At 45.0% G+C, this 16,320-nt stretch overlaps 1 protein-coding gene across 1 annotated transcript in view; it reads right to left on the bottom strand.

Annotated features, from left to right (window-relative positions):
• Window positions 1–16,320, bottom strand: part of LOC124555078 (kinesin-like protein KIF12) — a 653,823-nt gene that overhangs the window by 544,308 nt on the left and 93,195 nt on the right. The window lies entirely within an intron of this gene.

Raw genomic sequence — 16,320 nt, 5'->3', positions numbered from 1 at the left:
TCACCTTCATTTGGATGGGTTTTTCAATAAACAAAATTGGGGCATTTGAGGGACTGAGAATCCGCATTTCGCGATCGAGAAGTCTCTTCTCCCTCAACAGGTGACTGTTTGGTGTGCAACGTCCAGTCAAGGAATAATCGGTGCATTATTTCTTGATGGTACGGTGACTACCGAACGGAACGTGAAAGTTTTGGAAAATGATTTCATCCCGATTATCCAAAGTGGCCCTGACGTCGATAAGAAGTGGTTCATGCAAGACGGAGCTCGACCCCGTCGAAGCAGGAGAGTGATGACCTGGAGGAGCACATTGGGGACCGCATTCTGGATCTGGGGTACCCAGAGGCCACTGTCGTGGGCTTCGATTGGCCGACATAGTCTCTGGATCAGAACACATGCGACTCCTTTTTGTGGGGTGTATTAAGGACAAGGTGTACAGCATTAACCCCAAAACCATTGCTGAGCTGAAAACGGCCATTCAGGAGATCGTCGACAGCATCGATGTTAACGGCAATTCAGCAGGTCATGCAGGATTTCGCTGTTCGCCTGCGCCACATCTTTCTTTTTTCATATAGTTCAATAATTGTCACCCTGCAGTTGCTCGAACTCCATTCCTCACGGCATTTTGCCATCCTACTGTAATTTGCTATATTTAACGACGGCACGCTTCCATTGATGTCTCCATACCAGCGATCGCTCTGCAACTCCTTATTTTATGAATTTTTTGAATTATTTTATGAATTTATTACGAAGTCACAGCGTCCTGTCTTAGAAAGTGCATATCGCCATCCATTCCCATACCTGGACGACGCACTGGTTTGAAAACGGACGTTCTATCATTACTGCCTGAATCAGAGTTACCTGCGTCGAATAATACACTCGTACTGCCAAGTTGTTCGAACTATCCTCGCAATTACACTAATGGAACAAAAATCTCAAGATAAAGAAATAATTAATGCAAAGAACTTTCGAGATTCCATTTGTCTAGGTAACGTACTTAAGTGATAACACTGCAAGATCACAGGTTACTGTAAACGCGAAAAAAGACATTGCAAATGTGAAATTCTGGAACATTAATAACCGGTGTAACTGCCAGAATTTTGAGTGTAACCATGGAAATGGGTATGCATTCTGTTGTACAGGTGCCGGATGTCAGTTTGTGGTAAGGAGTTTCATGCCTATTGTACTTGGTGAGTCAATACAGGAACGGTAAATGCTGGTTGCAGGTGACGCTGGGTTTATCACGCGACTATATCCCTTACGTGTTCGATCAGAGACAGATTTGGTGACCGAACAGGCCAAGACAACATGTCGATTATCTGTAGAGGAGTGTCTGTACGTCCATCTTTTTAGAATGGGTTGTGGGATCTCGTCTGCTCAATACAGAATGTCAAATCACATAACTTTCAGCCGTCTAATTTCCAAAATGTTATTTTACTGAGTTGCCAGTTTTGAAATTATACGGCTGAAAGGTGTTTCATTTGATATTCTCTCTGTAGAGGACTTTGGGTTACAACAGCGGTACGTGGTCGAGCGTTATCCTGTTGGAAAACACTCCCTGTGCTGCTGTTCATGCATGGCAGCACTATACTTACGTACAGATTTGTGGAATAACCAGGAGAATGCTCATGCTGTCATACAAAATCGCACCCCAGACCATAACTCCAAATGTAGGTCCAATGTGTCCAGGCTGCAGACACATTGGTTGCAGCTTGGCTCCTTGTAACCAACAAACGGCCACCCATGGCACCGAGGCAGAACCGGCGTCATTACCAAACACAAGAGACCTCAATTCCGCCCTCCAGCGAGCACTCGTTTGACATCAGTGAAGTCGAAGTCGGCAGTGCTTTGGGGTCAGTAGAACGCACGTCACAGGGCGTCTGGCTTGGTAACTGTCCTTGAAGTAATCGATTCATAACAGTTCGTTGTGTCACTGTAGTGACAACTGCTGCTCGAATTGCTGCTGCAGACGCGGTACGATGCGTCGGAGCCATACACGACGGTCTCCTTTCTCGACAGAGCCACATCGCCGTCCGAAACTCCGTCTTCTAGCAACCGTATATTCCCATACGCAGTCATGTGTAGTGGCTACTTTCCTGTCGCTTTGTCTGCAATATCTGAAAAGAACATTCAGCTTCTTGTGGGCCTGTTATACTATCTCGTTCAAACTTAGTGAGCTGCTGATAATGGTGTCTTTATCGTCTTTCTTGAGTAACATCAACTCACCACGTCCATTCTCAAAGGAAACCAACTCTTGAATCTGTTACAGCGTGTATTTAAAGCAAACCTGATTTGCATCCTCATGGTGGCAACTGACTCGTAATCTGAATAGATATCATCTTTCAGATTTAGAAACACGCCTACTAACTTTCGTTTATCACGCAGAGCTCCTTCGTAATATTTGAATTTCTTTTTGAGTCAGTGTACTTGTTAATTTCCACGGAAATGGCCGTTGAACCTCAACTGCGCAACCTCTTCGCGATTATTCGAACGCGTATCACTTCTCAATGGAGCTTAATTTACTACAACCAACAGCAACAACAAGGTGTTACTCGACAAGTGGACCGTTTAACCGGACGTAGATGGTAGTGACTTGGTCACGTGACTTTGTACAGTCACGCTCCAGTTGAAACTGATGCGCGTTGATATTTCGGACTGCGAGCATAGAAAGTTTTCGTCGAAAATACTTTTGTGGGTAACCGCGAGGGCTTGCTGTTAATGACTTATTAAATTTATTGTGGATGAGGGGGAGAAAGAAGTGACAGTGTTGACGCAGACGGACAGTGAAAGCAGAGTCTTAGAGAAGATAAAGTCGATGGTGTGCAAATTAAGTCGGGAAGGACACGATGAATGGGATTCAAGATGCTAAGCTCACACAATACATATCCCATTGACACACGCGTAAATGTGTTATTAGGCAGCAACTTCTCTGCTATTATGCACAATAAATGACATGCCACCTTTTTGAAAACTTCGCAGCTCTTGTCGTGCAGAATTAGACTTGAAAGCTAAGGAAAATTGTTCTATGTATGAGAACTGGGTTTAAAAACTGTCAGAATGTACATGTCGTCATAGTCTGAAATAAGCCGGCATACATTACATTATTTATGAAAAAATAAGCGTCCAAATTATAGCGGACAGAGATTTACCAAGTAGTGAGGCCATTGTTAACAAATGGTGTCGAAACACATGAAATTTGATGAAAAGCAACTTGACACATCTGAGAGAGGTTCTAAGACAAATTCTTGGCTTAATGGAAGAAAGTTATGTCTGGAGGAGGAGATTCAACTATAACTTACATGTTACCTGATCGAAATTGTCCAGACTGCCCTATGTAATAGGAAAATGACGACTAGATATTACGAGAAGAGGATCCGCAGTATAAAAGGAGGCGGGGAGTATTTTGTCAGTAGAGAAGTAACAGCAGAGTTGGTCAGTCAAGAGAGATCAGTTATTTCGACCGGCTATGAGTCACTGGAAGCCACACGAGTAACAAATGCATCAGGGAATTTCAGCCCTTCTAAAGCTGCCCAAACTGACTAGAGAGTGATGTAGAAACGTCAAGGGACAACCACAGCTAAACCAAGTCTAGCCAGACATCACGTACTGACGAGCTGTGATTATCGAGGATCGGGAAGGGCGGTTGCAAAATGAGCGGAAGGAGTCACCCGTGAGTTGCAGAGTGCTAGCAGCAGTCCAGCTGCCACAATGACTGCGAGTAGGGAGTTAAAAAGAGTGGGATACGATGGTCGAGCAGCTGCTCACAAGTGAGGATACATGATAAGTGATACATTTCTGTTGTCAGTGCTAAGCGACACCACTGCACAGTGGATGACTGTTAACGAGTGATTTGGAGTGATGAATCACGCTTTACCCTATGGGCAATCTAATGGAAGGGTTTGGGCTCGGCGAATTCGTGGAGAACGTTGCCTGAAATCACGTGCATCACCAATAGTGCAGTATGGAGAAGATGGTGTTACGGTATGGGTTTCTTTTTCGTGGTTGGGATGTAAATCCTTTATTGTGCTTAAGAAAACGGTAAATGCGGAAGGATATGAACACATTTTACAGAAATGTGTGCTGCCTACGGTACAGTAACACTTCAGAGACGATGATACTACCAGCATGGCAATGCACCCTGTCATAAATCAACAATTGTGAGGCAATAGTTAGTGGACAATAGCATTCCTGGGATGGACTGGCCTGTTCAGAACCCCGACCTGAACCCAGTGGTTCACCTTTGGGATGTGTGAGAACTTATTTCAGATTCCAGCGTCCAACATCACTTTTTTCTCTGTGTTTGGCTGTTGAGGAAGAATGGACTGCCATTTCTCATTTCTCCACAGAGATCCAGATACCTCATCGAAAGCTTCCCGAGCAGATTTCAAATCGTCATAAGGACGAAGGGTGGACGCAGTCGATATTAACGACTACTAATAGGCGTCTGGATAGTTTCGATCTACTACTCACTCCATCTTCATTACCGCCTTAATATTATTTAGACAGAGTATAATCTATGTAATGAAGCAGTAATTGTCAGTCAGATTAAGATTAAAAGTCTGGAATGGGGAAGACATCCAACGAGAGCTAATAGTAGAATCATTAAGAAGATATTCAACTCATTATTACCTGAAGGACCCAGGCGTGTAGCAAGAACAAAGCTAAATGGGAAGGAAGGTGCCAGTGAGCCGGCCATTGTGGTCGAGCGGTTCTTGGCGCTCCAGTCCGGAACCGCGCTGCTGCTATGGTCGCAGGTTCGAACCCTACCTCGGGCATGGATGTGTGTGATGTGCATAGGTTAGTCAGGTTTATGTAGTTGTAAGTCTAGGGGACTGATGACCTCAGATGTTAAGTTCCATAGTGCTCAGAGCCATTTGAACTATTTTTAGAGCACTAAAAGCAGAAAAAACAATATTTGAAGGTACCAGTGAGCACGAAAGGAAGACAGGAACTCATAACAGGAGTTCGGCGTTAATCAGGGAGGAATGGCATAATCTTGTACGGTAGGCGAAGACTCACAAAAGATTGCCGAGCCACTTTAGATGATGAGTGATTTCTGATGACAAACGGGAAATAATACTTATTACGCTGTGAATAAATGTTGCCACAATGATGGTGTGTGAGCAGTTATGTCAAAGAAAAGTGTCATTCAACGTCAAGATTGTTGTGCTACACAGTGCGTCGACGTTTAGACGAGTAACCTGTGACAGCGCTGCACTTATACGAAACTTAGAGAGTACTCTGTTACTGCCTTGCTTCCCCGTTTGTATGGTATAGAGATGAATGTGTTGCCGCTCTGCCCGATGGATATGCCAACTGCTATCAAAGCCGACCAACAGGCTACAGCAGGGAAGCCGACAAGCTCGCATACTAACGCACAAACAAACCGCCAACACTACCCTACACTGTGAATCCGATTTATGACCTATCTGGCACCAAACAGTGACGAACCCAGCTGTTACAGGTATGCTGACTCTGGCCGAGAAGCCAACACCGGCACCCAGCTGCAGCCGCCGTGTAACACCGCTGCACACCGTCAGAGGTATCCGCAGCTTGATACCCATAACTGACGAAGCCTACCCTTGCATGACCTGTCCCAGGCAGCAAGAAAACAGCAACTGCTCTTACAACCCGACCCAGAGGCTTTTTTTTCCCTTGGCTTTTGCCTTAGCACTTTTTTTCATCTGCCCTTGAAACCGCTACCCTTCGTTCAATTTTCGACCCAATCTATCTCCAGATGAGCGCCTATTAATGGTTAATCATAATCAGACGTACGCAAACAGCGCAGTACCCACATCCTGCGAGACCTCACATAGTGAAAACTAACCAATATGCAGAGATAGCTGTAGACTTTTGTGTTGGCTATTATGCCGGCATTATTGGCCGGGTATTCGTTTCACTTTGTCGATCAATATATGCTTCACATTAGATGCCAAATGACACCAAATGCTAATGACAGAATTAGAAGTTCTTCAGGTACCTTCCTTTCAGAAAGCTGTTGCACTCAACTACTGTTATACTGACTTGAAAATTATAGATTGCAGCGATCAGTCGTCCTTTTTACATGCATTGAGCGGAAATAATTGTGGATTGAGAATGGCTAGCTTCTAGCCAAAGTATAGACCTGTACAAAAAAATTTAAAAAGGATGACTGATCCCTGCAATCTATAATTTACAAAAATTAGAAGCTCTGTTAGTGATCAGATTAATACCGAATATCGGTGAAAGCTAGATGAAATTGTCAGTTTTTAATGACCAGATATTGAATCCCTCCTTGTTACCTCAGAAGGTAGTTATTAAAATCTTTTTAAATGAGATGCCAGAGACAACGCTGGAGGCAGATCTAATACAATAGTAACAGCACAAAGGAAAAGGGCAGCCTCGTGGTTGTCCCCGCGACCTGGTCACCGTCCAGCAGGTGTCGGCGGTCAGCTGCTTGCGTGTCCAGAGCAGCGGCTGCTGCGGGGGTCGCATTTGCATTCCGCCAGGCCGCGCCGCGCCACGCAAAGGTCACCGCCGGCCCTCTGCAGTTCCGTTTAAAGGGGACTGACCCGGCCAGGGGCTACCAACCGCCAGTGGCAGCTTTATTGGTGAGATTTACGACCACAATGTGGCCAAATGAGAAGACAGCCGCTGTGGAAGATTGAGGGAATGTGAATGGCGGAGGTCACTACCGGTGTACCACATGGATCAACATTGATTCCATTTTTTGTTTCTGTTCTCTAATAATAATCAATTGCATAAACAGGAATCTTATATAGGTTTGTTTCTGTTATTTTAGATGTGATGCAGGAATTAAAGATTCTACACTAAAGCGCCAGAGAGACTAGTATAGGCGTGCATATTCAAATAGAGAGATATGTAAACAGGTAGAATACGGCGCTGCGATCGGCAAAGTCTATATAAGACAACAAGGGTCTGACGCTGTTCGTAGATCGGTTATTGCTGCTATAATGGCACGTTATCAAGATTTCAAATGTTCAAATGTGCGTGAAATGTTATGGGGCTTAACTGCTAAGGTCATCAGTCCCTAAGCTTACACATCACTTAAATTATCCTAAGGACAAATACACACACCCATGCCCGAGGGAGGACTCGAACCTCCGCCGGGACCAGCCGCACAGTCCATGACTGCAGCGCTCCAGGCCGCTGGGATAATCCCGCGCGGCACATATAAAGATTTAAGTGGGTTTGAACACGGTGTTATAGTCGGCGCACGAGCGGTGGGATATAGTATCTCTGAAGCAGCGATAAAATGGGGATCTACCAGGTACGGCCACTTACGAGTGTACCCCCGCTGATATCAGGAATCCGGTAAAACATCAAAACTCCGACATCGTTGTGGCCGGTAAAATATCCTGCAGGAACGGGACCAACCACCACGGCTGAAGAGAATCGTTTAACGTGACAGAAATGCAATCATTCTGCCAATTGCTGCAGGTTTCAGTGATGCGCCATCAACAAGTGTCAGCGTGCGAACCGCTCAGTGAAACATCATGGATATGGGATTTCAGAGCCGAAGGCCCAGTCGCGTACCCTTGGATTGCGCGACACAAAGCTTTCCGCCTCGCCTGGGCCCGTCAACAGCGATGTTTGGACTGTTTATGACTGGAAACATGTTGCCTGGTCGGACGAGTCTCGTTTCTAATTGTATAGAGCGAATGGTCGTGTACAGTTATGGAGACATCATGATTCCAAGGACCCTTCATGTCAGCCGGGAGCCGTTCATGCTGGTGGAGGCTCTGTAATGGTGTGGGACATGTGCAGTTGGAGTGATATGGGACCCCTGATACGTCTAGATACGACTCTGTCATGTGACACGTGCGTAAGCAACTTGTCTGATCACCTGCATCCATTCATGTCCATTTTGCATCCAGACGGACTTGGGTAATTCCAGCAGGACAAAGCGACACCCCATACGTCTAGACTTGCTACAGAGTTGCTCTAGGAACACTCTTCTGAATTTAAACGTTTCCGCTGACCACCAATATTCTCAAACATTATTGGGCATACCTGGGATGCCTTGCAACGTACTGTTCAGAAGAGATCTCCACCCCCCTCGTACTCCGTCGGATTTATGAACAGACCTGCAGGATTCATGGTGTTAATTCCCTCCACCATTATTTCAGACATTAGCCGAGTCCATGCCACGTCGTCCTGCGGCTCAAGGGTCTTCTACACGATATTAGGCAGATGTACCAATTTCTTTGGCTCTTCAGTGTATATGTATATTGTGTCTGTGCTTTCTGACTTTTTGATCCAACAGCCACTGTGAATTAAGGCACAAACACAAGTTGGCTGCGAGCGGGAATTAATTTAAATCAATGGGAAAAGTTGAAAATTTGTGCCGGACTGGGATTCGAACCAGTGTCTCCTGATTACTAGGCAGGTGTGCTAACCACTGCACCATCCGGACACGGTGGCCGTCGCAACTGCACGGACTGCCCTAGCACGCCTTCCACCAGATCCAAATTCTCAACTTATCCGAACATTACTGACGTAGTATACCTCGCCCATTAACCTGATTACTAACTAGAGTTAGAGCCTGCTACGTATCCGCACTGAAGAGATCATTGGCCGCCTTTGCCTTAATTATGTATACATGTGGTGTCTGCTCTTTCGGACATGCCTAGGGTAGTCCGTGCAGTTGTGATGACCACTGTGTCCAGATGCCGCTGTTGTCAGCGGACCTCCCTAGTAAGTAGGAGACCTGGTTTCGAATTCTCATCAACCACAAATTTTCAACTTTCCCCAATGATTTAAGTCGATTCCCGCTCACATCAAACGTCTTCAGTTCCATTGTGCCTTAATTCATAGTGGCTTCTGCATCAAAATGGTGTCTCTTTTTAATTTATACGAGGACGGGCTCAAATTCTTACAGGAATTGCCGAAACGCCTTGAGAATTGAGGCTAATGGGTAAGGTGTAGTGGATTAATAGAATGTGGATAAGTTGAGAAATTTGGTCTGACGGGAGATGTCCGGGGTTAGTAAGTGCAGCTGCGCCGACAACTGTGTCTGGATGGCGCAGCGGTCACCGCATCTGCCTAGTTAGCAGGAGACCTTGATTCGAATTCCGGTCCAACCAAATTTTCAATTTTCCCCATTGATTTAAATCAATGCACGCTCGCAACCAATGTCTGTAAAACCATTGTGTCTTAATTACAGATTAGTCAAAATATGATCATCATCATCATCTTGGACAGTTTCCAGCCACTGGCTGGGTCTGTCGGGAACACAAGCCTCTCCATCGTGTTCTGTCTTTCCACCATTCCCCCTCTTCCACCTTCGTCCAGTTCTCTCCTCTTCTCGTCACACATTCCTTCACTCCCTTCACCCATCTATCTCTTGGTCTTCCTCTGGGCCTCTTCCCCTCCAGTTGCAGATCAAACATCCTCTTTGGAATTCCTCCCTCATCCATTCTCTTCATGTGTCCATACCACTGCAGTCTTGATTTTTCTATCCTGTCCTGTACTGGTTCCTCCTTTAGTCTTTCCCTCACATACACATTTCGCAATCTGTCTCGTCTTGTTACACTCAACCTGCTCCTCTGGAACTTCATTTCACTAGCCTGTATTCTACTTTTGTCGCTTTTGTGCATTACCCATGTCTCACTTCCGTATGCCAATATGGGGACAAAGTAGGTTCGGTATATAATTCCCTTGGATTTCTGTGGCACCTCCTTGCTCCAAATAAGCCCCCTAATGCATTTGTAGAACTGTCCTGCTTTTCTGCACCTTTCATTTATTTCCATTGCGTTTCCCCCCTTACTTTCAATCATGCTTCCCAGGTACTTGAAGTTCTCTACCACTTGTAGTTTTTCCCCTCCACAAGTTACATCCACATTTTGCCTATTCTTCTTCCTTGTTGTGACAATTATTTCACTTTTCTTTGCAGAGAAATGCATTCCATATTGTGCTGCCGTTGCCTCCCATACATCTAACTGCTCTTGCATCTCCTTCTCGCAATTTCCCCATAACATCAGGTCATCGGCAAAAAGCACTGCTTTCATTTAATGATCTCCAATTGCATCTGATACTTGCTGTAGGATTTCATCCATAACAATAATAAACAATAAAGGCGAAAGTGCACTTCCCTGTCGCAGCCCATTTTCCAGCTTGAACCATGCAGTACGTTCCCTCCCCACTTTCACACAACTCTCACTTCCCTCATACATTTTTCTGACTTTTCGTGTTATCTCTTCATCTATCCCTTTTGCGTTCAGCACATCCCAGAGCTTGTCCCTACTGATACTGTCATACGCCTTCTCAATATCTAAAAAGGCCATGATTAAGTCCTTCCCGTACTCATAGTGCCTTTCTTGCAGTTGCCTTACCGCAAATATGAGGTCCGTTGTTGATCTTCCCGGTCTGAAACCATACTGCTCCTCTTGCAGTCTACTTTCAATACTGCTTCTTATTCTCTTCTCCAGGATCTTTTCATAGATTTTTCCACAGTGGCATAGCAGGGTGATTCCTCTGTAGTTCTCACATCTCCTTTTATCCCCTTTCTTGAAGATCGGGACTATAATTCCTTTCTTCCAATCCTCAGGAATTCTGTTCTCCTCCCACACCACCCTCAGCACTCTGTATAGCCACTGGGTTCCTACTTCTCCTGCTGCTCGTATCATATCCACTGTTAATTCGTCCCAACCTGGTGCCTTGCCCCCTTTCATCCTCTTTATGGCTTCTTCCACTTCATTCCAAGTTAGATCATCAATTTCCCCACTATTATAAACGTCTGCTGCCTTAGGCTCTCCATCGCTGTTAGTTACCCGCTTGGCGGCATTCAACAGATCTTCAAAGTACTCCTTCCAAATCTTTTTGAGCTCATGCATTTCCTCCACAACTCTTCCATTATTATCCATGATCCTCACGCACTCGCTTCTGTCGTTCCTCTTATTTCTTACCATGGTGTAAAGTACATTTTTGTTCCCTTCACTGTCCTCTTCTAACATTCTTGTCCATTTTTCCATCCACTTCTTCTTCTCCACCCTTACTATGGTCTGTGCCGCTTTCTTGCTTTCCTTATATTTTACCCTAGCTTCCTCTGTTCGGGTCTGGAACCATTCTCTGAAGGCTTTGTTCTTTCGAAGTACTGCCTCTTTACATATGTTGTTCCACCATGGGGTTTCCTTACTTATCCTCTTTGTGCCAGTTCTTCCGCACACAGTCTCAGCTGCCTCAACTAGAGCCCTCTTAAAATCTCCCCATTCTTCTTCCACTGTTCTCTGATCTTCCTTTGGCAGCTTCTTCCTGACCAGTGTCTGGTACTGGGTCCTCCGTTCATCCTCTTTCAGCATCCATGTCTTCAACCTTTTCTCCTGTATATCTGTTGCCCTCCTACCTTTTTTCTCTCTCAGGGTGGCTACCAACAGCCGATGGTCACTGTCTAAGGCCTCAGATGGAATGACCTTAACATCTGTGAGGCTGCTCATCATCTGCCTATCCACTAGTACATAGTCTACTACTGAAGTTTGGGACCAGTCTCCACTGTAACAAGTTATTTTGTGGCTACTTCTCTTCTTGTACCAGGAATTTGCGATCGCCAGCCCATTCCTCTTGCAGACTTCCAGCAACAATTTTCCTTCTCTATTTCGGTTCCCCCAGCCCTCTGGTCTCATTATCTCCTCGAATCCTTTCCTGTCTGTGCCAACACGTGCATTGAGGTCCCCTATTATAATCTGATTACCTCCATTTAGCTGCTTTTGCATGTCATCTTCAAATTCCTCCTTCTCCTTTTTTGTACACCCCATCTGTGGGGCATATGCTTGGATGATTTCAATGCTTTTTCCTTTCACTCGTACTCTAGCTTTTATCATTCGATCATTGATACCTTCCACCTCCTCCTGCAGACCCTCTCTGACCACTATTGCCACTCCATTTCTTCCCCTCTCATTCCCTATCCAGTACAGATTACATCCTTTACTTAGTGGTTTTTCACCAACTCCTCTCCACCTAGTCTCAGCAAGTCCCAAGATGTCCAATTTCCTCCTTTCCATCATTTCTACAATTTCTTCTAACTTCCCAGTTAGAGTCCTTACGTTTAAGGTGCCCAGTCGTAAACCATCTCGTAATCCTTTTCCATTGCTTGGTCGGTTTCCTTTAAATCCGTTCCGTGATCCGAGGCATGTTCCCTTTTTAAAAGCAGTTGATTTATCCACTACTGGCTTGCTAGGCCTATCGCAGCTTCACCAGAGCCCCGTTAGCCGTCACGTTTCAGGGTTCCCATAGGGCCTTCCCAGCTACCGTAGCGGTCCTGGGGCACACGAAGTCCCCGCTGTACATCGCCCCTATAAGCAGTCCGCTACTTTGTGCCGTTGCCCATCTCCCACGACTTGGACGAGGGGTTGGACTTATGATACGTTAGGAAAATGATGTTACGTTAGGAAAATGATGTTACGGAAACACTTGCAGAATACCAGAGTAGAAAATAACTTTGCCAGTTTCTTCATAAATTTCTCTGAAGTTTAGCAGTTAATATTATTAATAACACAAATTCCTGGCAACATTAAATTACTCTGTAATAGTGTCATTATGTAGATACACGTGTGTAATTTTTTTCTGCGCCCATAGTAAAGAATATTAACGGTCAAATAATCTTCGATTAGCATTAGTCACACCAATGCAAGACTTTAGTATGGAGAACTGAGAATCAATGTTTTTGTTTTGTTTTATTTTAGTGTTCATTTTCTTGGTACTGAGTTAATACAGGGAGACGTAAGAGAAACAGACTTTTTAGATTGGTTCTTACATTACTGCCTCTGGTGGGAGGGAGAAAGTGTATCCGTTATTCACCTCCAGACTGTTCATCATTTCAGTGTAACCGTGACTATATAGTTTTTTTAAAACCACCATATTGCTGCTCATTTCAACATAATCCATTTCTCGTGGTAAACCTGCAGATATTTACATGTAAATTTTTATCTCCTGACCACCGTAGTTCGAATAATGTCATAGGCAGCGGGAATGTCTGTCAGAAGATCCCTTTCGGTGATGACATGGTCTGACATCCACAAGAGGCCACGAAAAAAAATTCTCTGGGTCAGATTAGGTGAATTAGGTAATTCTTTAAAGGGATACAACGCCTTTTCGTTGGTGCTGATTGACTGTGCACTTACACACCGCAAAATTTCAGTTCTTGAAGTGAGGACGATGATGTAAGTGTGCATATCACGCAAGCTGTAGTGCGGTAGTGGAGTTCTTTCAAGTTTCTCGTGATGACTGCCTCGTATAAAATATTCTCTGTTTTGTTGCAGTGTTTGTGTGAAAGCTCGAGCTTTTGATGAAATCCTTCGTCGTATTCTTCAGCAGCAAGTGAATGTCGTGGTAGCTGTTGTGGTGACCATTTATAGCCTGCAGACATCTTGTGATCGCTCGCCGTACATCATCAGTACATCATGCTACCACAGTACTTTAGAAATCAGCAGCTGATGAACAAATTCACACTAATGAACATAGAATAATATTTTATGAAACTAACATCTTGTCCCCAGCGTCTACATACTGATATTCTGTTATCAAAAAAGGAGGTGAAATTAGAGTGTACGAGAATAAAGTCAGACGCAACAGCTACTACAGCTACTACAGCTACAACATAATCAGTCGTCAAACATTTTTGCTCAAGAGCAGACACTGAGACCGTGGGACGGCACCTCGAGGCACATATGCACCGATCCTGTACATTCCTGATTGCTAACCTACACTGAAGTGCCAAAGAAACTGGTGTAGGCATGCGTATTCAAATACAGAGATATGTAAACACACAGAATAACACGCTGCGGTCGGAAACGCCTATGTAAGGCAACAAGTGTCTGACGCAGTTCGTAGATCGGTTACTGCTGCTACAATGGCACCTTATCAAGATATAAGTGAGATTGAACGTCGTGTTGTAGTTGGCGCACGAGCGATAGGACACAGAATCTGCGAGGTAGCGATGAAGGGGGAATATCCCGACCGTTTCACGAGTGTACCATGAATATCAGGAATCTGATAAAACATCAGATCTCCGAAGTCGCTGCGGCCGGAATAAGTTCCAGCAGGAATGGGACCAACGACGACTCAAGAGAATATTTAAAGTGTAACACTTCCACAAATTGCTGCAGATTTCAGTGCTGAGCCATCAACTAGTGGCAACAAGCGAACCATTCAATGAAACGTCATCGATATGGGCTTTCAGAGCCGAAGGCCCAGTCGTGTATCCTCGGTGACTGCGCGACAGAAAGCTTTACGCCTCGCCTGGGCCCGTCAACAGTGACACTGGACTGTTGATGACTGCAAACACGTTGCCTGAGGGACGAGTCTAATTTTAAATTGTATCCAGAGGATGGACGTGTACGGATGTGGAGACAACCTCATGAATCCATGGACCCTGCATGTCAGCAGGGAACTGGAGGCTCCGTAATGGTATGGGACGTGAGCAATTGGAGTGATGTGGGACCACTGATACGTCCAGATACGAATTAACAGGTGTCACGTACGTAAACATCCTGTCTGATCACCTGCATCCATTCATGTCCATTGCGCATTCCGACGGTCTTGGGCAATTCCAACAGGACAATGCGACACCCCATACGTCCCGAATTGCTACAGAGTTGCTCCAGGAACGCTCTTCTGAGCTTAAACACTTCCACTGTCCACCAAACTCCCCAGACATGAACATTATTGAGCATATCTGATATCTGGGATGCCTCGGAACGTGCTGTTCAGAAGAGATCTCCACTCCCTCGTACTCTTGCGGATTTATGGACAGTCCTGCAAACATTAGGCGAGTTCATGCCACGTCGTGTTGCGACACTTCTGCGTACTCTCGGGGGCCCTACACGATATAAGGCAGGTGCATTTTTTTGTTTTTTTGTTTTTCAGTGTATATGTATATTAGTATGCTATGAGTCGCCAACAGGCTACCTGTAGTAAGGGCGCGCAAACTTGGCTGCCGGCCCCCAACTAATGAGCGTTGGGAACTCTTCGTGTCCACTGCTCTGTTTCAGAATGTTGCCACCCTCAGCAACCACAAAGTTGTGACACTCTAACTGTCTGATGAAGTGTTGTTCTTTTGTGTGAGCATGTGATTAATAGACTTAACAGTAATTGTACTCTATTTAAATGCAATACTCAATGGGCAAGGTGGTCACAAATATTTACTAAATGTTTAAATTGTAGTTTTCCTTCTGCTCATTGCGTTGTATTACAAGAGTATTAATTTAATTTCACATACCTTGCTACAAATATGTACAAATATGTACCGCGTTTGAAAATGGCCGTATTTGTAATGCTCAGTCACGAATCTGTGTTACTTTCATTTGAAATGTATACCATACTAGATGATTGGTAAGTGGCACACTCGGCCCGTGAGTTGCCAACAAGGTAACAATAAAACATCCCCCATCTCACATCCACTAACCTCATAGTGGCCCCTGAGGTAAGCAGCTAATTTTACTTAGCTTAAGGACGAATGCACAAACATCAATTAAAATTAAGGACATCTTAAAATATTACTGTCCCTGTATTTTTATTTGTTATTGATGAGAGCAGGGAAACTACACCCTCAAGAAGCTCTTAACGTTATGTGACGGTTTTGGATTTGGCTGTTAGCTGCTGGATGCAAATTATTACAATGAAGAGCCAGAAAAACTGGTACACCTACTTATATCGTGTAGGGACCCCGCGAGCAAGCAGAAGTGCCGTAGCACATCGTGGCATGGACTCGACTAACGTCTATACGCTGGAGGGAATTCACAGGCAGGGGTGCCCATAAATCCTTAAGAGTACGAGAGGGTGCAAATCTCTTCTGAACAGCACGTTGCAAGGAATCCCAGATATGCTCAAGAGTGTTCATGTCTGGGGAGTCTAGTGGGCAGTGTTTAAACTCAGAAGAGTGTTCCTGGAGCCAATCTGTAGCAATTCTGGACGTATGGGATGTCTCATTGTCCTGCTACAATTACCCAAGTCCGTCGGAATGCACAATGGACATGAATGGATGCAGGTGAGCAGACAGGATGCTTACATATCTAGACGTACCAAGGGTCCCATATTATTCCAGCTGCAAACGTCCCACACAATTACTTAGCCTCCACCAGCTTGAACGGTCCCCTGCTGATATGCAGGGTTCATGGATTCATGAGGTTGTTTCTAATTTCTATACCCGTACACGTATATCCGCTCGATGCAATATGAAACGAGACTCGTCTGACCAGGCAACATGTTTCCAGTCGTCAACAGCCCACTGTCGGTACTGACGGGCCCAGGCGAGGCGTAAAGCTTTGCGTCATGCAGTCATCAAGGATACACGAGTGGGCCTTCGGCACCAAAAGTCAACACTGATGA

This window comes from Schistocerca americana, chromosome 1, assembly GCF_021461395.2.
Source record: "Schistocerca americana isolate TAMUIC-IGC-003095 chromosome 1, iqSchAmer2.1, whole genome shotgun sequence".
Classification (NCBI taxonomy): domain Eukaryota; kingdom Metazoa; phylum Arthropoda; class Insecta; order Orthoptera; family Acrididae; genus Schistocerca; species Schistocerca americana.
The sequence above is the reverse complement of the archived record's forward strand: the minus strand, read 5'-3'. Positions and strand labels throughout refer to the sequence as shown.